Raw genomic sequence first — 20,794 nt, forward strand, 5'->3', positions numbered from 1 at the left:
TAGGAGCCCCTCACAGGAGGAGGAGGGGGGGGGGCTTCTGGGGAAGACTGATTTCCGTTGTTTTACCAGCGCTAGGCCCAAAGTGTCACAGAAAGGCTAAACAGAAAGTATGAAAGGAGACGCTAAAAGGCTTAGCAAATCAAATAGGAAAAGCAGCAGGGAAATGGAAATTCAAAGGGGAAAGGGAGTTTTAAATACCTGATTAAAACCTGAATTCTTAAGTCAATTTGCACATTTAGTAACTCATTTCTCTTTTTAAACTGCATTTTCAATTAGATATTTGAAATTCCAATATTTATTTAGGAAATCATTTATGCATTTTTGAATTATGTATTTATTGACTGTTTTATATTTTTGTAAATTCCCTTATAATTTGAACTGTTTTATGTATTTATGGGTCGATATTTAATTTGTAAATTCTTTTTATAATTCTTCTTTTTATTGCCTATTAAAATATCAAATAATGAATTACTTTTAAATTGCAATTTTAACGCTATCATATTTTACTCCAACCGGATTTGCTGGATTGTATTTCACTGTCTCACCAGCACTTTATACAACACATCCACATCAACACAGACGCTTGTATTGTTTTACACAGGGCTGTTTTCAGTCTGAATGCCGCTGAGAAATTCCTGTATGTTGAACAAGAAAAAGTTGAAAAAAGAAAATTGACAGCTTAATGAGAACAGGAATACAGTACATATATACAGTAGACGGGACAGGCATTCCTGTTCCTGCTTTTCTAGCACATCCACAGTAGGTGCGTACAGTCCGTGTGGTCACAAATTTTGGGCTGCACAGTTTTTGTTTCCTAGGATGGCGACAGAATGTTCTGCAAAGACCTGCCCCCACTCTGCCTCCGATTGGCTCTAACCGTGACAGTGGGTTCAGGTGCCCATGTTAACCAGCTACGGAGCAGCTCCACCGAAATTGAACCTGTCCACTTCAGCAGCGGACAGGTTTAGCAGACAGGTTCGCTGCTGGAGCACCAGCAGAGCAGAGCTGCAGGCAGACAGACAGGTCCAGTAATGGCTCCAGTTACAGTTACACTGTGATTTAACGTTTTAAAACAAGATTTTACCAGCTGATAACTGCAGGAACAGACAGCTGAAGAGTTGAAGAGCTGCAGGCCGAAATGCAAAATGACTTCTGGCTCATTTAAATGTCGTCTTCCTCTCATTATTATTATGTCACTGAGCAATTCCTGCCCTCCTGCCTCACACAGCCACACTCACCCTCACCCCTCCCACCCCCCTCTCAGCCCCTTGCCCACTTTTTAGCATTTTAAAATTGTGCAGTGGCTGGGGTTAGGCTCAGACCTAGGGGTGCAGTTATACTTTAACTACTCCCCATCATTGACAGGAATACAGTACAGTACATACATATAGTAGATGCAAGGCAGTCCTGTTCTCTTCACTCAGAGAACCAGGGTTATGCAAAGCCTCTTTCACACATAGTTCCAGGTAAATTACTGGGAAAACCTTTTCATCTTGCGCCTTTTCACACATGCCATGGCAATGCCAGAAGAGATGGGGCAAGGGACGGACAGCAGATGGCGGTCATGCAACACTTATGGATGCAAACCGCCATAAAACTCAACAGAAAAAGATGGGGTAAGGCTGGATGTACGTGAACGCGGTGGAAGACGTCTCTTATTATTTTCAGGAATGTGGTGGGCGAGGAGCTGTTTTTGTCTGGTGACAATGTTCTTGTAAAGTATTTAATATTCAACAAGTTTATAAGACAAATCACCCGCGAAAGCATTGGCACGGCAACTGTAAACGAATTGCGAATTCAAATAGGCCTACGTCATCAGCAGAGTCTGGTTCGCTCACTCCATGTGAAAGTGTCCCAGCAATGTCACTGCTTTCATTCACACAGCCGTACTGGCATTTTCCCTGAAATGTTACTCAGTCTTGAGGTGGGAAATTGGCTGTACAGATTTCTCTGAATATCGATCCCTGCTCCCATTTACACACGACTCCATGCAGGAAATGTTCTTGAACATTTCAGGGATAGACTGCATGTGTGAAAGGGGCACATGTAATCTAAAGTTTGATTTTCTAACACACACTGACAAATACCTTGGTGGATTTTGGGAGGCAAAACATAATTTTTCGCCTCCTGAGGCGCTGTCCATGGTGTTGAAAGGTGCGCTCAGTAGGTGTGCTAAGCGCTAAAATGATCCCCCATCCTGATGAAAACGCCTATGGTGCATGCATAAGCACATACATGTGTGCATGGCTGAAGGTGCGGTACACCGAAATCCGAAATTATACTTTGCACTCTACGAATATGCAAGGGTCGGCGTGATGTAAATTTCGAGACATTCGCGTACCTCTAATTTGCCACTACTCTGTCTCCTGTAGATGCTCATCTACTGCATGTGTGGAACGCGTCCTTCAAGTGGACTACAGAGAGTAGCATAAACAGAACTACTACGCGTCAGTGATGTCCTCAGCTGCCCGTGTACGTGTCCTCTCGTAAGTATATCTGTGGCGTAAGGGTCCCAATTTGAGGGTTTGAAAAAATGGTCACCCTAACACATGCGCAGTTGACGCGTTTGCTATGCGTACAGTCTGCGTGGTCACAAATTTTGGGCTGTACGCGGATGTCACCAAAGGGGCCGCGCGGCACCTCTCGGACATGGGCGGATGACGACATTTACGTCACACAGCCACGCAGACGCGGAAAGTATGAAATGGCCTTTAGCCAAATGAAAAACATCTGCAGAGAAGAAGCTGCCTGCAGCTGGACCATAAAGTTACACCAAAACGTGCAAAAGTACAGATAAAATACCCGACCTGGAAAATATCCCAGGTTCTTAAAACGTTAGAACCGGTTCCAATTCAGAACCGGGTTTTGGGGCATCCCTGATTATTACATAGTAATAAACATAATTTATTAATAAATATTTATTATTATAACAATATGAAGCTAGCAATAACGTGCACAATTAACATTGCTGCAAGCAAGACTCTTAAAAAATACATATAAAAATTTACTGAAATCTCATGCTTTCTCAACTGAACTGAAGAGCAGTAAATTTATTCGGTTTGGGGGCCATAAACAATCAGTGTGATCGTGCAGCAGATTGTTTTCCAGGTAATAGTCAGCTGCAAAATGGACGGCGACGGAAAGAGTAGCTGGACGAGAAAAGCTGATAAAATAGTTCAACCAACGGAGTCCGTATCCTACCTTTAAAATATCCTCTGGGAGATTTTAGCGTAATTTTCCACAAAATATTGACTGATATCACAGCCCCATACGCTGAAAGCTTCGAGGTGAGTCCGCGTCTGTTGTTGCTGTGATGGCGGTTTAAATTTGCTACCGCTTCCGGGCTTCACGTTTTAAGAGACTCCGGCGGAAACGACAGCAACAGAGTTTCGGTTCCGCCTCAATAACCGTCTCCGCATTTCTTCATCAGACTCTCAAAGCAGTGACTGTTCACATATATGGCAGCTAGTGAAGGTAGAAAAGAAGCTCTCTGAGGCACTGAATAAATATAAAACATTTGCATCGAAAATGGTTCACTGTTTAGAAGCATTTGATAGTCAAAATGGCGACATCTGCTGGGCAACTATTGGTTTTACACTTGTGTGGTTGAATTAAATCTGACACCGAGATGAAACGTCAGATTATAATTCAATGCAGTAACAACATGTGACATTAAGACAATAACAGAAAACACTTAGGCATCATAATTAAATAAAGATAACATAACAGGCATGATTTCACTTTCAATTGGTTGATACATTATAACAACATGATAACAGGACAAGGAGTAAAAGTAATAAAATAAATAAAAATAACTTAATAGAAAAGCTAGCCAATAAAATCAAGTTTTCTTTCATATATATATATATATATATATATATATATATATATATATATATATATATATATATATATATATATATATATTGTTTATAAGTTGGATAGACTCAAAATACTTTCTAAATTCAATCATGAAAATTGAAAATGAGAATTTGGATTTATGGATATGAAATTTGCCCAGTAAAATTAATAAATTGACAGTCCGTTGAACTTTCTGGTTTTGTTTTCATAGTGCAGTATTTATATCGTTGGCTTCCACCTTAATTGAATAGTTGGTTTGAGTGTCAAAATAATCCTCTTTTTTTTCCAGAATCCTGATGAGTACTGACATTCATGAAATAGATGTTTAGTTGTTTGTTCTTCATTTTTACAGAATTCAAATTTGTTATCAATTTCAAATTTTGACAAGATAGACAAGAGAGACAAGATCAGCGTAAGGAGGCCTCGTTTGGGTTGGTCACATGATTTTTGTTGTGGCGCAAAGGTCGATTCTGTGTCGAGTAGTCTGCTTCGAGGTAACATCACTTTTAATACCCACATTTGCAATGACACTTTACCCCAAAAGATATTCAACCAAATACGTTCATAAACCTTAAATCCAAATCTTACAGATGCCCATAATGACTGCACTGTCTCAGCCACAGAAATGACAACAACACTCCCCAAAAGCAACTCGATAACGCTCTAGTAATACCTGACATTATAGTTGGATTACATTATCATGAAATGACCTAACAGATGGCACATTTTGTGTATAGCTGTGGTAAAATATAACATCTGCAGTAGGCCTGAGAGGATTTGATGAATCAGTGCATAAACAGCTTTTTTATGTTACAAGGAAAAGTCCTGCATGAAAAATCCTACTTAAGTAATAGTACATAAATATTAAAGTAAAAGTAGTAGTTTGGTCCCTCTGACTGATATATTATTATATATGACATCATTAGATTATTAATACTGAAGCATCAATGTGTAAGCAGCATCTTACTGTTGTAGCTGCTGGAGGCAGAGCTAGTTTCAACTACTTTATATACAGTTAGCTGGTTTAGTCTAGTGGTTCCCAACCTAGGGGTTGGCCTCTCCAAAGGGTCACCAGATAAATCTGGGGGGTCGTGAGATGATTAATGGGAGAGGAAAGAAGAAAAAACAAAGTTCTGATGCACAAATCTGTTTTCAGTTTTTAGGACTTCTTGTCTAATCTTTGATTTTTGTTGAAATATTGGATCATTTGAACATTTATTGAAATGAAACCATGTGAGAAGTTTGGGGGGAAAAATCACTATTTAGTGGAGCTGTTCACAACTAATAGACATCTGAAATGTGACCCCGACTACACACTGCTTTTTGTAAGACGTCACAAGCCAAAAAAGGTGGGAAACCACTGGTTTCATCTTTAACTATGTGTTGTATTTTAAAAGCTTGTTATGTTATCCATTGTGTCATATCTTCACCTGAAAAGTAACTAAAGCTGTAAAATAAATGTAGTGGAGTAGAAAGTACAATATTTCCCTCTGAAATGTGGTGGAATGGAAGTATAAAGTAACATCAAAGGGAAGCACAAAGTTAGAAAATTTCCCTGAGAAGAACATCAATCATCCCACATAAAATAGACCTAATAAGAGTTTGTGATTGACTTAGACTTAATTGATCCTTGATAAATTAAAGTATCACAGCAGCAGAAGTACAGCAGATTCATATTACAGCTCACTAACTTTAATGAAAAAACTAATAAGAAAAAAACATTATATACGCCAACATTATGAGTGTGACTGTGCAAAAATCATCGGCTCACCCGTCCTGTGTTTCACACGTGGTTTGTCAGTATCAGTTTTAGTTGGATTTACTCACATTGTCTCAGCTCCCTCTTGTCTTTACTGTGCCTCTCCACAGAGGGGAACCATATTGACGAAGGAAGAAAGGACGTGAGGAGGGAAAAAAGGCCACAAAAAAGGCAAATTAGACAGAGGGAGAGAGAGAGAGAGAGAGAGAGAGAGAGAGAGAGAGAGAGAGAGAGAGGCAGATTATGTTGCAGAGGGTCGTTGGATAAGGGGGTGGAGTATGAGGTAAGGGCGAGAGTGATGAGGTCAGCATCAATAAGAAGAATGCAAGAGGAGAGAAAGAAATATGCAAATTGTGTTTGAATGTGTGTGCAAGGAGAGAAAGAGAGAGAGAGAGAGAGAGAGAGAGAGAGAGAGAGAGAGAGAGAGAGAGAGAGAGAAGCTGTCAGTTCAAAAGAGGCCGGGAGAGTCTGAGAGAAAATGACAGACGTGGCCGGAGGAAAGGAAAGGAGCGTTTGAGAAAGACAACCCCTGAGACTGCACGCTGAACCCGCTGCCCCGTCTCAACCCGCCGCCCCCCTCCTCCTCCTTCCCTCCCTCCCTCCCTCCCTGTGTGCTTTGCCATGGTTACCAGACAGGGCTCCCAATGCAGCCAGTTAATGTGTTTTTCAGCGGCAGGAGCGAGCTGGGTACTAATGTGTCTCAGTCTGTCTCCTGCACAATCAATGTCAACTGTCCTGGGATGCACAAACACATGGAGGGCTGAGAGCCAGGGAACACTGAGCCGCCCTGGCTGCATGTCAGGGTGAGCGTCACTTTCATTTATTCACCTACCAGCTCTGATGGTTTGTTAAAGGCATTGCAAACATGTGAGATAGGATGACAGGGAGCGTGGGGGAACCTTAATATCACATGTTGATCATTATCTTACGTTGAAATCCTGAACGAGTGGCCAGTGTACGAGTGTATGTTAGGCTGCTGAACTGAAGGCCTATAACAAGCTAAAGATGTTTTACTGCATTGACTTTTTAGTATTTAATTCAATAACTTAATTCATGTCCAACTGAAAAGTATACATAGCCGAGCAGACACACACACACCCACACTAATCTCAATATTCTTTTTCATGGTATTAAACACAAACAAAAAACAACAAAGTTTCACCATTTCTTAAAAAGCAAATTTTATTGTCATATTTTCAGTTAATCAATAAAATAAATCCAGAAAAAACACAATAAATTCATCCATAAAATGCTAAAAAATGCACTTTTATTTCTCACTAACATATTTTCATCATAGTCTCACGCTAATAAATGTTTTTAATTGCTATGATGGACTTTAAAATTCCTCTAAATAATTAAACATCAAGGTGAAGAAACTTGGCTTATAAAATGAACTATTAGCAGGTCTTGAATGTTGTCATTTCCAGATTTTCCTGTGTGAATCATTTATCGGGGTCACGACCCTTAGCTGTCTTTTTTTTTTTATTGAACCGTGTTTGTGTTCAGTGCACAAAGCCGGCCAAAAGGTACTGCCCCCTCCAGCGAGCCGCACTGTCTCTTCTAGGGTTTTCCATGATGTCTGGAAAGTTTGGTGAATTCTCTCCAGATGAGTTCATGCAGTCAGATCCTGTTTTTTTCTACGACGGCTCTGCAGATTCATTCTGATCTGAGGCTAAAACATTTTTGTATTTGTGACCGTCTTTCTTGTCTTTAGACGTCATGGCTTTGTAAGATGCAGCTGCATGCACCTTTGTTCCCAAGGACCTCACCTGTGACCTTTCATATCATCACAGGTTAAGGGTCTCAGGGACAATGAAGCACGCCGACAGACTGACAGTCAACCTCGTCCACAGGTACAATTCAACATGATGTCTTTAATATTACTGGAAATCGTCAATTTTAACATGAAAAAATATACTTCACTGACATATACTGAGTTCTTTACATGTATGTATGACATTTATTTTTATTTTTTATATAAAACTTGCACATAAATAACATTTCAGTCAGAACATCTTATACTATAACGAGAATATACTCTAAAACGAGAGACAGTTTATTTGTCATATCGAATGGTTACCGTTGTTTGTTACCGATGCCGTTGCAGTCCGACATCATACGTTTCCGTCTTGACACGTCTGCACAAACTGGACCGGATCACACCTCTGCAACAGAAAGAGAAAAACAATCGTAGAGTCAATTGTTCGATGTGTAACTGTCTTTTTCTCGTAACGTTATTAGTCCGCATTTCAATTTTCAGGGCCCTTTCGGTCTCTTTCCTCCTGACATAACCAGCGCCTGATATTCAGTGCAGGTCTGTGCAGCAAAGGCGTTCAAACAAAATGCCCCCTGCTGGCAGACAGATAGACAAAGCATCTGAAGACAGACACACATGCGCAAAAGGAAAATCTTCAAATTTAATGTATAAATCTGGATTTGCATACGGGATGAACATTCAGCCGCCTGTCCTGTATAAGCTCCGACAGAGCAGATACACAGTTCATAGACACACACACACGCTCCACTCTCGCTTGTGCACATGCATGAAACATCCACAGACAGCTGTGCCTGGAGCCGCAGACAACACTGTCGTCTTATATTTCCTACAGGCCTTGTGATCTCATAGGATTATGCAATCACTCCCCCATGACAAAGATGTTTAGCCTTGAGGGAGCAACGCTGATTTACTCTTCCCCAGACAAAATAAATGTCACACAAGCCTGACACTGCAGATGCCACATGAAGAATATGAGCCAGAGTTCAAACAACTGGTACACAGCTGAAAAGCTCCGTTCGCCCCGTATGTTAAGTCTGCGCAGACAGCAGCTTTATAGACTGCCAAGAATCCAGAGCATGTCCCTAACTTACAAAATATGTCTGTGGCCAGGTGCACACACACACACACATACACACACACGCGGACGGACATGCGACTCCACAAAAAAGCGCATAAGAACATGGAGCCTTTTGCTGCCTGTGTGAGAAAAATTAGACCGCCTGCTCTGTTTCCTCTTTGTCTCTGTGCTTTGAGATATTTTCCTCTGTCCCAGTTTCATGAGCTCCTCTGCTGCTCTCAAAAGCACGAGAGACAAAGACCGGAGGATGAAAACAAGAGGCTGGAGGGAAGCGTGAAGTGAAATATTTCGAATGTGAAAAATAACCTCTGTCAGAAAGAATGAACATGAAGGTGGACACAAATGAGGGAAGATGGCGGGTGGACGAGGTCAGTCGAAATGCTTGTCTCGATTTGTTAGCCGGCCCGCTTAAGTCGTTCTGAACTCACCATTTTTGCCTTTGCCCGGTGTTCCTTACATGAACACACACAAGCATTTGCATGTCAGTGTGCACATGCATAAAACAAGTGCATGTACATAAAACAGGCACACGCGCACACACACACACAACGCGACGTACTCTTACGATGAGTTATTGATCCGTTTTCCCCCCTGAGAGAGAGAGAAAAAAAAAGCAACAATTAATCCAGTGGTAAAGAAAATAACGCTTGATAAAACCTATCCTGCCCCATCGTCACAGTCTTCCTTTTCTCTGAGCGCTGTACGCGGCGGCGAACAGAAAAGCTGCCCGACACTATTTCCCTCTCGCTACCCCTCCATCTCTCGCTCTCTCCTCTTTTTGTCTCTCCTCTTCTTCTATCCCTCTCTCTCAGGCGCTGTCCCTGGCTCTGTTTTGTGCCCGTTTCCCTCTGCCAAGTCACATCACTAATTCTCCAGGCGATTAGAGTCCGAACAGGCAATGTCTATGAGGCAGGTAGGCTAAACACACACACACACACACATACACACACACACACAAAGAGTGAAACACACACAGACAATTGCATTGATTCCATTATCTGGTGCTGTACCAACACCACCACTTCCCCCAACCCCCAACAACCACCAACAGCGCCTCCACCTATGACCCCCTCCTTTCATAAATCTGTGTCACCTACATACATCACACACACACACACACACACACACACACACTCACAGACACTTATGCAAGCATGCAGTATCTCCAGCTATCGCTCTTTCTTCTTCTCTTGCTTGAACACTCTCTATCACTCGGTCCCCGCCTCCCCCTGCTCTGTCTCAGCCCTTCCCCTCATTTTCATCCTTCCCTCCTCGTCTCTCCCGCTCTCTCTCTCTCTCTCTCTCACTCTCTTTCTCTCTCTCTAACCCCCAACATTTTTTGCAGGCGTGACGTCCCGTCTCGCTCATCTTGCAGTCTACGTTCACACGACGCCGTTTCTCTCCGTGGGTGTCTGTTACTCTGTGTTTGTTTGTGTGAGTGTGTTCGAACCTGCGCCGCATGTGCTCCTGCATCTGGAGGAGAGAGAGAGTCGACGTGTTTGTGTGTTAGTGCGTGCTTGTCCTCGTGCACTGATGTGCATCTGTGAGAGAGGGAGTGTGTGTGTGTGTGTGTGTGTGTGATACAGCGAGAGGAAGGGAGGGAACAAGGGGGGAAGAGGCGGTGGCGGGAGCTCACAGACGGAGGCTGTGGATTTTACACAGCGTGAGGATCAAAGCCACAGCAAGCCCAAAGGTGATTAAACTCCCAGCCGCTCTGACCACAACACTACTGCTCTTCCTCCATATTTCATTAACACAAACTGTCTTCTATCTGAACAACTCATCACATATCAATCTATTCGCCTTTGTTGCAAGAATTCCCAAATATCCACATTCATATGTTAGCGATGAGTGAGCCATAGGATCACATAGCTGAACTTTGCACCTTTAAAAGAAAAACTCCCAAAATTACACGTTATGTCAGTGGGATTTTTTTTTTTTTTTTTAATTGTTGTTTTAATAAAAGTTGCATTAATTCTAATTAAAAAAAACAAGTTCCTTCAGGTGTGGAGTGTTACAATGGAATACAATACAATAAATTAATTTGGATTTAAAAAGAAAATAGAGCTGTCAGTTTAAATGTTTAAACAAATGCAGGAAGCGGACACATTTCAAAAAATAGCGGGTGGCAGGCGGCTCTATTGTGTTGGTTGTATTTCCTCCTGAGTTGGAACAAGCCGGGGAGTCGTTTCTTTGTGTGCGTACAGAAAAGAGCAGTGCTCGGCAGAGATTGCTGATATATGCTCTTTTTTTCCCCTCCTCACTGGAGCACTGCAACGCAATGCGGATACTGAGTGTCTGAGCCACTAGCCAGACACACTGGGGGGACAGAGGGGGGTGGGGGGGGTAGCGAGAGGGGGAGGGGTGGGGGTGCGGGGGGAGGCAGAAGAAGAAGGAGGCGGAGGCGGCAAGCAAGTTCACATACAGCCTGTTCTTAAGGACATACTGATACTCACGTCTGGGGCACACTGTCATTATCTCCCATGACTACAAAGAGGAGTTAACTTTGAAGATGTTTATGTTCATGCCGAGAACTGCGTTCAAAATTAAACAAAACATTTAGCCTTAAAACGCTTCATATTTGTGCAATATGTAATAAAATGATCAAACCCAGGCTGAAAGATGCTGCAGATTCAATATATTTTCAAACCTGATGAATAATATGAACACTTCTTACTTTACAGACAACAAAAATAACCTGTCACCCAGAGTGAAATTTTCTCAAATTATCTCTCTGAAGCTTTTTGTTTTCTGTTTTAAAGTTTTATTGCCTGATGTTGTATAAAGAGATGTTCTGTGTTTTGTGCACAGAATGCTAAAGAAAACACAGAAACAAACCGCTATTGATAGCTGGCTCTTTACCCCATCGGACTGCACCAAATAACAAATCAAAGAGCACTGCAGAGCAAGGTGGGTATATTGACGTCTGGATTAGCTGAACCTCGACAGGAAAACCTGATTAGTATTTCAGATGTATTAGATTTAAAGTCAGTACAGGAACAGTTTTGTCCCTTGTTTTCGTGTCATTATAATTAAATTGAATTGGCTGAGGGGAAAAATGTTAAACTACTTTAGATTTGATAATAGATGTCATCTCAACGACTGTGACTGTCTGTGTGCATCTCTTTTGCCCTTCACTGCAAAACCACAAGACCTTTAGAAAAGCAAACCTTAAAAAAGTAAAATATGTTTCAAATATATGAATTGCACACAAAAAGGGAATATACTGAAGTACACCTCAATAAAATTAGGACCACCCTAAAAACATCCTGTCTGTCATTACTTTGTCATGTTTAATATTGAAAAAGAAATATGTATAGTACCTGTATTCACGTTCTATAAAAAGTCAGTCAGTTTGAACTGTCTGTCCTTTTTAAGTGTTACTCTTCGTACTTACCACTTCACGACGGATAGGGGGCGACGGCATTCATGTGAAGTCTGGGTGACACCGCAAGGAAAGCTAGAAGGTTGTACAGTTATCTCCAGGCTGTTTATTATGCGAAACCATACAACCAACTACCTCACACTGCAGAGCACTGGAGCAGGGTCAGCGCTGGAGCCTCCTCGTCTTCTACGCAGAGTCTTTTTCTACTTCTGTCTGTCATCCGTCCCTCCCTTCTGTCTTATTTCATTCATTATCTCATCATAAATTCATCATCGTGAAGCTGTCTTTCAGATTAACACAATCATTCAACTTAATATATATATCCCCCACCACCACCACCAAAAAAAACATCACAGAAATCAAATAAAACATGTTGGAAAAATATAAGAGAAAGTTGCAAGATTTAATACTGTGATGTTGTTGTATGTGAGGGAATAATAGCTGAGACTAACTAACTGAACTTCATGCATTTTTGTGGACTTGTCTCCCTCTTGTGGGTATACACAGAACATAGACCACCAGCCCCCCCTCCCACTAGAGGCCAAGGCAGACCTTCACTGTCTCTGAATACAAAGACAAGCACTTAACCTGCAGTTGCTTACTGTAGGCGTCTGCCTGACCTACTTCTGCAAGTGGAGCTGGTGGAATCTTCCATATCGTCAAAGACTCGATTCAGCACTGCTGAGCACTTCATTGTCATTCTGAGGTTAAAGTCGAAATACTCCTCTTCTGTTTTTGTTTCACTCAACCAAAGGTGGATTCCTGCTGAGGATATTAGATATCACATCTCAAGCTTAAAGGAACCTCACTTTGTTTATGGTAGAGAGATATATCTATCTCTTATCTATCACTATCTTACGAAAGTCCAAGGTGACGTCTTCAGATTGTTTGTTTTGTCTTAACATTTCTGTTTAAAACCCCCAAAATATCTAGTTTACTATCATACAAGACAAAGAAAAGTAGAAAATCCTACAATTGGAGAAAGTGGAACAGAAAATGTTCGGCATTTATGTTTGAAAAATGACCTAAACTATTAATCGATTGTTGATTGTAAAATTGCTGATTAATTTTTCTGCAGTCGATTAATTGTTTCAAAACATTATATCATATGTTTATGCTTGAAACAACTTATTTTAGACGACATCCAGCCATTTTGAAAGTATTAAAGTATCTGATAAAACAATAATATATCAAGTTTAATAATAATAGTAATTCAATGATGACTCAATGCTCAAGTTTAGAACATCTCTCAGTACTGCAGTTCAAAAATTATAAATATTTAATTTAATTAAGGTGCCACCATGTTACCACAACAAGGGCCTCAATATGCCTTTGCACCACATATCTGGAGCAAACTCCCAAAAACCTGAGGTCTGCTCCCACTCTCAGTTCTTAAAAATCAAGGCTTAAAACTTAAATTAAATTTGGACTATTCATTCATATCTCTCACTGCACTGTGACTGCACTTTTCAATTCTAGTTCATGTTTTTGTGCTCTTTTTAAATTTTTATATTGCCTTGCGTTCCTTTTATACTGTATCTTGTCATTATGTCTTTTTTATATATCAACTTGTTGTTGAAAGGTGCTACAAAAATAAACTTGCCTTGCCTTTTTCTTGCTTATGCTTCAAATAAAATATTTGTCGGATTAAGAGGTGGGAGCTGTGTCCAACAAGTTTTCCAAAACAGTTTATCTGACCATCATGCCTACTTCACACAACAACTGGCTAAGTGTGTGGAGGTGTGAACGTAGGCAGGGTTTAAACTTCTCTCTCTTAAACTCTTTTTTTTAATACTTCACACAACAACTTCTGTCACTTTTTGATTGTACAGTCGAGCTCAACGCTATGAATTCTATGAGGAACGACTGGACCATTATCCCCATTTGTACAATTCATCGTGTCTTATCCCACTCTATGACTTCAGCCTTTTTGCTCGACTGTAATGTGGTCATTTGGAAAATATATATGTATGAGGACACACTGTAAAACCTAATTTGTTTGAGGCATACTGAGACTTTAAAACTATATTCTTACTGCATGTTGTCCCCCTCTCGTCTCCCTCCGCTGTCACTATCAAATAAAGGTAAAAATATTCTTCGAAAACCCACGTGTTCCCAAAACTGACCACATGGAGGAGGAGGATTATCATCCAGTGTTACCTAACATAATAGTGGCACCAGTGAGCAACGCATCACTGCCCTCCAGTCTTTATATTAACAAGGGCAAACAGTGTCACACATGTGAAGCCCCTTAACGAGTTTAGCGGAGCTGCAGAGAGGAGGCCAGTTAGTGGCGCCTGTTGAAACGGACGTACCTCCTAATAGCCACGGAAATGTGAGTGAGTGCATTAATGAATGAAAGAATGAATGTGAGCATGATGAGACTTCAGTGACTGACGCTTTTCAGACAGTAATGACTTATAAATTTAGCATCTTATTCAGATTGTGTCCAGTTAATGTTTGCTCGTGTGTTTGTTTACTTTTTTCAGAATCTCAGGAATGGTGTCAGATACCTTGACACATTAAAACAGGACACGCTGATTTGCACTCTTTAACGACGTACATTCAGGGAAATGCAGAAATTGGTGTATAGTGAGACAGCTTTCAGTGTAACAAATAGGATCTAATGGTTGAGTAATTGGATGACAATTTGGAGTAACAGCACTATCCAGTCAATCTCCCTCATTATACTTCATAAATAATGGGGCGCACCCACACATTCGACATCTAGCTGAGGTGATCTCCTGCAAAAGCAGCAAATTGGCTGTTGTTAGCAGTCAATGGCTGTGTTTTGACACTCCTCCTGTGTGCCTCAAGGACTCATTGATTACTCGATAGCTGCTGCACAGTTGAGTTGCTAGGCCTCCTATTCAGATTGGTCAATGCACCAAAAATACTACCTTAAAGTCTTAGAGGACTCTGGCCTCACTCACAAAGCTGGATTCAAACACACAACGCTGAGAGTGGTATATCCCTAATTCCCCAAAAGACATCTCACTCACTTGTCTGTCAGGAAAATAAGTACATATAAATACATACTGCATAGCACAAGTAAATGTGTTTAAGGTGATGAACGGCTGCGTTGGGACTTGTTCAATTACATTAGAGGGATAAAAGCCAGTTATAATCAGCCTCAGCTTGTAATTGTACTAAAAACTCAATAATTAACTATTATTAAATGAAAGACGAGCCAAGTAAGTGTTAACTTCTAAAGGTACGGCAGCTCCATATGCTTAATAGAGACATAGATTGTTTTTTTTTTTAATTGGACAGCTTCCAAATGCAAACCCATTCACCTCTCCTCTCTCCGCTGCCCTCTGCCATGCTAAAAGCCCACCCTCCGCCTACTCTTCATTTTCTTTCTTTGGCCATCCCCCCGCCTCTCTAAGTACCTCTTATTTGTCCTTCATCACTGAACATTTCAGGCCTCAAAATCTTTTACAACTTTTTTTTTCTTAGACAATCTCTCTGTTCATACCAACTAAGTCTCCCCCCTTCATCCCCTTCATTCCACTCCTCCCCTTTTTAAACCTCTCTCACCGTCTCATTCGCAGTCAGCTCACGCATGAATGCGGCATGGTTGTGCCAATGCCAGCTCTTTGCCAATCTGCCTGGGTGTGTTTGTGTGCCAATGTGATTCTGGTGGGAAGCCCCTGCACCGGAGGCAAGGGTGACGTATAAACCCGAACCCCGGCTGGTGTCGGGTCAGATGAAGCTTTGTGAGGATTACAGTTCGCCCTCTTGAGTGAGCAAAAACAAATTAATCATGTTGAACCAAAGTACATATCTGGATACGCCTAAAATCACCAAAACAGACCTAAAACTCATTGGAAACTGGGTGTAATACTAATAACTAAAAGATATTTTACTAGTGTGACATTTCATCCTCTCAAGTCATTTAGCATCTAATGAAAGCATGTAGCCAAAGTCAAACATTAGTTACTAACTCAGTATAAGCTGTTTTACTGATGTTTTCCACTTATTACAACAATTTATTTGTGTCCAAATTATAACTTTGCATTTAACAATCATCAATGTAGCAAGAAAATATAAGCTAAAAAAAGAGCAACAAAAATACCATTACTGAACCAAGAGCCAAAAACCAAGACAGCTACAAGAAGAAGGATTAGTATTGCAAGAAAATACTGAAAAAAACTTTGATACTAAGATTTTTTATGCCTAAATATATGTATTTTATATAAAGTTAAACAAAAATGCCCTGTTGCTAGTGAATTACAAGGGGCTAATTTCCCCAAAAAGCTAATTACAGCCAGTTTTTAAATAGTCCTTGTAATACAACATTCATGTAAACTTCTCAAATTAAATTTTGCATTAATTTAATTTGTTAATTTAATTTAAATCGTTATCACATCCAATAATGACTCCGGGGATGTGGATTATCACACATGTGAACATCATGTGTTAATCTTGCCTAACAACAGCTGAGACAATACTGAGTGATAAAATATTGTTTCTCAGTCATTACTGCGAAAATAATTACACTCTTTAATTTGAGGAAAAATCAATCTCATAAGTTTTAGGGTTTTGTCTGAAAACTGGAGGCAGAGATTCTGATTCATCTATTGACTGACAGTTAAGGGACATAATTTATAATAAACATATTCAAGAAATATAGTTATTACAGTAAGAAAAAAACTAGGTACGAAATTTCAATAATACACTTAGGAAAGCTTAAATCATTGTAAAATACATCTGCATTTTTTCTTCTTCTTTTCACCTCATGATTGTGACTCTGATTTTCAATATTTTGGTCTTTTATCTTTAGATGTTGATATTAAAACAATAAGTATTCTGTTCTTCCATGTTGAAACATGCATATAAAATACACTAAATTTGTAAACAACAGTGGGCAGACAGAGGGCAAAGACCTAATGGCCTTTTCCATGAGAACGTGACCAGAAAAACAAAGAAACGCTAACTGAATGATTGACTAACTGGAGAGAATTAAAGAAGCAGTTTTTCTTTATAAATGTCGCCACGGACAAAACAAAGATTTCAGGTGACTTCTCCACCACTCATCCTCTTTGAGAAGTGACGCAGAGAGACTACGGCACCACCCAAACAATGTAGGGGCATGGAGTAGCGAAATCTGCCCAGTGACAGCAAATAAACTGTTAACCGCAGCTATGATTCGTCTGGCAAGTGCCAGCTCAACAGGAATGCTGGGCTCAGACAGCGGTTCTCAAACTCAGGGCCAGGGACTGCTTGATTTTACAGAATGGCACGTTCTCTGTTAAAGTGAACTGAAGTGTATTGTTTTGTAATAAATATACTTCCATTAATATCTAATTTAAATCTAAAGGAAATAAAAAATAGGGCTAGTGACTATTTGATAAGAAAAACAACAAAAAATGCAGAGACAAACAAATAGATAAATTTAATAAATTAATAAATAAATGTATTTGTCAAATACTCTCAGAAAAGGTCACCAAAATGTCACCATTTCATTACTTCCTCAAGAATATTTATACAAGAAAGAAGTCATGTGACTGTTTGGAGACTGTGGAGAAAGACAAGGATTACGTGCCTCTCTGCTGTCTCCCTCAAAACTAGATCTGACCCCGTGTGGTGAGGACTCAAACCTGTGATGCTAACGCTTCTCCTCAGTCAGATGACAACTAAGTGCAGGGCCAGGATAAGTATATACTACTCGCAAACCATAAATTATTAGCTCTCTCAAGATAGAATGAGATTCTGTAGTGCAATTTCTCCCAAACACCCTTTTTTCAGTCTCCTCGTACCTTATTTACCATGGCAGAAAACGTTACCATGGGAACACACTACCAGGCAACCTCAGTGGCTTGGCATGATGCCCAATGGTTGCTAGGGCACTGTTGTCAATGGCTATTGGGTTGTGTGGGCCAGTATGTGTGTGTGTGTGTGTGTGTGTGTGTGTGTGTGTATGTGTGCATGGTCTGTGTATATGTGTGTGTGAGTAGGAGAGGCAGAGAAAGCACGATAAGTAGGATAACGTGTGTGTGACTGTTTGTGTGTGTTCACAAATGTGTGCTGTATACAATCCACACAGTGCGTATAAGCTTAAAAAAAAAAAAAAGTGCACTAACAATTTAATGTTCTTGCTCCATAATGAAGGAAGGCTGTTATATGGGTTCAATATGTAATTATTTTAAATAATATGAACCATTTTGAATTGGTTTTCTTATTGCTGGTTTGACTCTGTGGGTGACAAATGATGGGAGGCAGCTTATTTTGGCTAATATACTCTCATTTTTTTTCTTGGTAGTGCGTGTGCTTGTCAAAGAGAAAGAAAGAGAATAATCATGCAAGCAGTTATGTGATGTCCCATATGCAATTATATTGAATAACATACACAGACGGGTGACAAATTAAAGGAAAAACCTTGAATAAATGAGTGGAGAAACATAACGAATGCAGATGCTTCCACACAGGTGCACTGCATGGTACAACTAAACAATTAACATCCAATCATGCTCTGTGGCTTGTATAAAATGCTGAGCAGGCCCAGTTGATTCTAATTTTGTATGAAATGGCAAGAGGAAAAGATCTAAGTGACTTTGAAAGAGAGTTCAGTGTTGAAGAGGGTTCATGCAGGAGCTTCAGTCAAGACTGCTCAGCTGGCTGGTGTTTCAATAGGAACAGTGACTAAAGTGACATCTGCATTTAGATCTATGGGAAAGTTGTCAGTAAATAGGGTCGGAAATTGTGGTCGACCGCACACATTTGATCGACAATTACATAGAGAGGGATATTATAGTAGGGTTGCAGTGCATAAACCCCTCATTACAAAGATGAATAAGAGTTCAGTGGTGCAAAAACCATAGGCACTGGTCTACAGGGATGTGGAAAAAAGTGATATAGTCAGATGAGTCATCCTTCACCATATTCTTGACAAATGTGCATGTGTGGCGTTCACCAAGACTACGGTAGAGGCCTGAATGCTTGACCCTTACAGTGAAGGGATCCGGTGGCTCTGTTATGCTTTGGGGGGCATTTTGCTGGCATGGTTTGCGTCCACTTATCCCCTTAGAGGGAAGGGTCACTGCAAATCAATACAAAGTTGTTCTGAGTGATCACCTTTATCCTATGATGAAACGTTTCTATCCTGATGGGAGTGGTCTCTTCCAGGATGACAATGCCCCAATTCACAGGCCACGAGGGGTCACTGAATGGTTTGATGAGTATGAAAATAATGTGAATCATATGCTATGGCCTTCACAGTCACCAGATCTCAACCCAGTTGAACACCGATGAGAAATTTTGGACTGACGTGTTAGACAGCGCTCTCCACCACCATCATCAAAACACCAAATGAGGGAATATCTTTTGGAAGAATGATGTTCATCCCTCCAGTAGAGATCAGAGACTGTAGAATCAATGCCGAGGCACATTGAAGCTATTCTGGTTGCACATGGTGGCCCAACTTACTAAGACACTTTATGATGGTTTCTCCTTTAATTTGTCACCCGTCTGTACATGATGTCTCTCCGATTTAGTTTTCTTTCAGCAGGTTTGATTGTATGATAGCTAAAAGTCTGTTTATGTTAGGGAGCGATATAACAATTTTGCTTCAATACGCTTCAATGATAAGAGTAAAAATAAATGAGACTGGAAGAGAGAGAGAAAGACTGTCAGAGGGAGAAGAAAGAAAAGCTGAGAGACGTGGAAATGTTGTCCTCACTGTGTATTTGAAGCTGACGTTCTCCATCACTGGCTCTGATCTTTCTCTGTCTCCTCTGTGTTGAGCTGTTTGCTCTCTCTCTTTCATTTCAGTTGGATTCAAAGAGTCTTTGTTTGTATAAACGGGAAGAAACAGATGTTGCCAAAGCATTTACCTCACAACCGGAATCTAGTTTGAGGTTTTTCCCATGGCTCTCTCTTCTCACTTGGGGATCTTCTTTAGTTGACCATTGCGTTCCTGAAATCAGCAGAGCATCATGCAGATTATTAGCATACCACAGGATAGGAAGGGAAACATCAATAAACACACTGAGCCATGAAGTTGGAATAAGTAAATAAATAGTCAGCCACCCAGACACAACCCTTTTTGGGTTTTTGTCCAGGGCCCCATAGTCTAGTACTGCCATTTTTAGCAATAAAAACACCCAAGACTCAATCATGAAAGAATACTACGATATCATTAAATCATAATGGACCAATCCCTGATTAGAGATGAAGCACTCAGCGGAACAAAGAAATGAATAGAAACAGAAGCATTTATGATGGAGGAAGCATCAAACATCTAGTGCAGAGTATGAAATGGATTAACAAAGTGGGAGATAATGGTGAGAATGAATACTCTGCCATTAACAAAGCATGAATGGGAGGGTTAGGGTACAGAAATACATGTACAGCAGAGACGGTTAAAGACAATGGTGATGAATAATACATTAATAACGCTGGAATATACAATCCAACATCATAAATTAAACAGCAGTGAGCCAAACAAATGCAATCATTATGACACTCCAACACAATGAAAGACAACAGAGATGGAGATGTACAGCTTTGTGTTGGTGTGCGCTCATTAATTTCCACATGTGAACGTGTATATATATATATATATACATATATATATATATATATCTGTTCGCTCCTGTCTGCATGCACTTAAGGAAAGCGAGTCCAGCCTGTGGTGCATCTTATCCAATATTACCAAGAGGAAACACAGCCTCTCCCCTTCGCCTCTTTTTTCCCCCAGCCCTTTGAACTCAAGCCGCTGCTGGAGATGCAGTCTGACTGAGCACAGCGTGTCCTGAAATGAGGTCAGAGGGCAGGACAAACAGTCTGGTGTCATGGCAACTTGATGCCACCAACCAAAAATTTGGAGGGGCCACAGTAAAGGCCAGTCAACCTGTCACAGCTTACAGAAGATGGCAGCCCCATCATTCAAATATTGAATTAAACAATGAACCTTAAAGGATAGACTGATGA

General features: G+C 40.5%; 1 protein-coding gene across 6 annotated transcripts in view; it reads right to left on the reverse strand.

Annotated features, from left to right (window-relative positions):
* The window catches only part of si:ch211-288g17.3 (chromosomal protein D1), a 41,531-nt gene that overhangs the window by 5,606 nt on the left and 15,131 nt on the right, over positions 1 to 20,794 (reverse strand). For 5 of the 6 annotated variants that reach the window (XM_044335662.1, XM_044335663.1, XM_044335664.1 and 2 more), the window contains 2 exons: positions 19,696 to 19,778; positions 7,701 to 7,785 (listed from right to left, as the gene is read on the reverse strand). The gene's annotated coding sequence lies outside the window, so the exon portion shown is untranslated. Of the gene's footprint in view, positions 1 to 3,201; positions 3,368 to 7,700; positions 7,786 to 19,695; positions 19,779 to 20,794 lie in introns of those variants that run through there. The other variant, XM_044335661.1, reaches the window with a different exon arrangement.

The sequence above is a fragment of the Thunnus albacares genome, chromosome 19 (genome assembly GCF_914725855.1).
Source record: "Thunnus albacares chromosome 19, fThuAlb1.1, whole genome shotgun sequence".
Taxonomy (NCBI): domain Eukaryota; kingdom Metazoa; phylum Chordata; class Actinopteri; order Scombriformes; family Scombridae; genus Thunnus; species Thunnus albacares.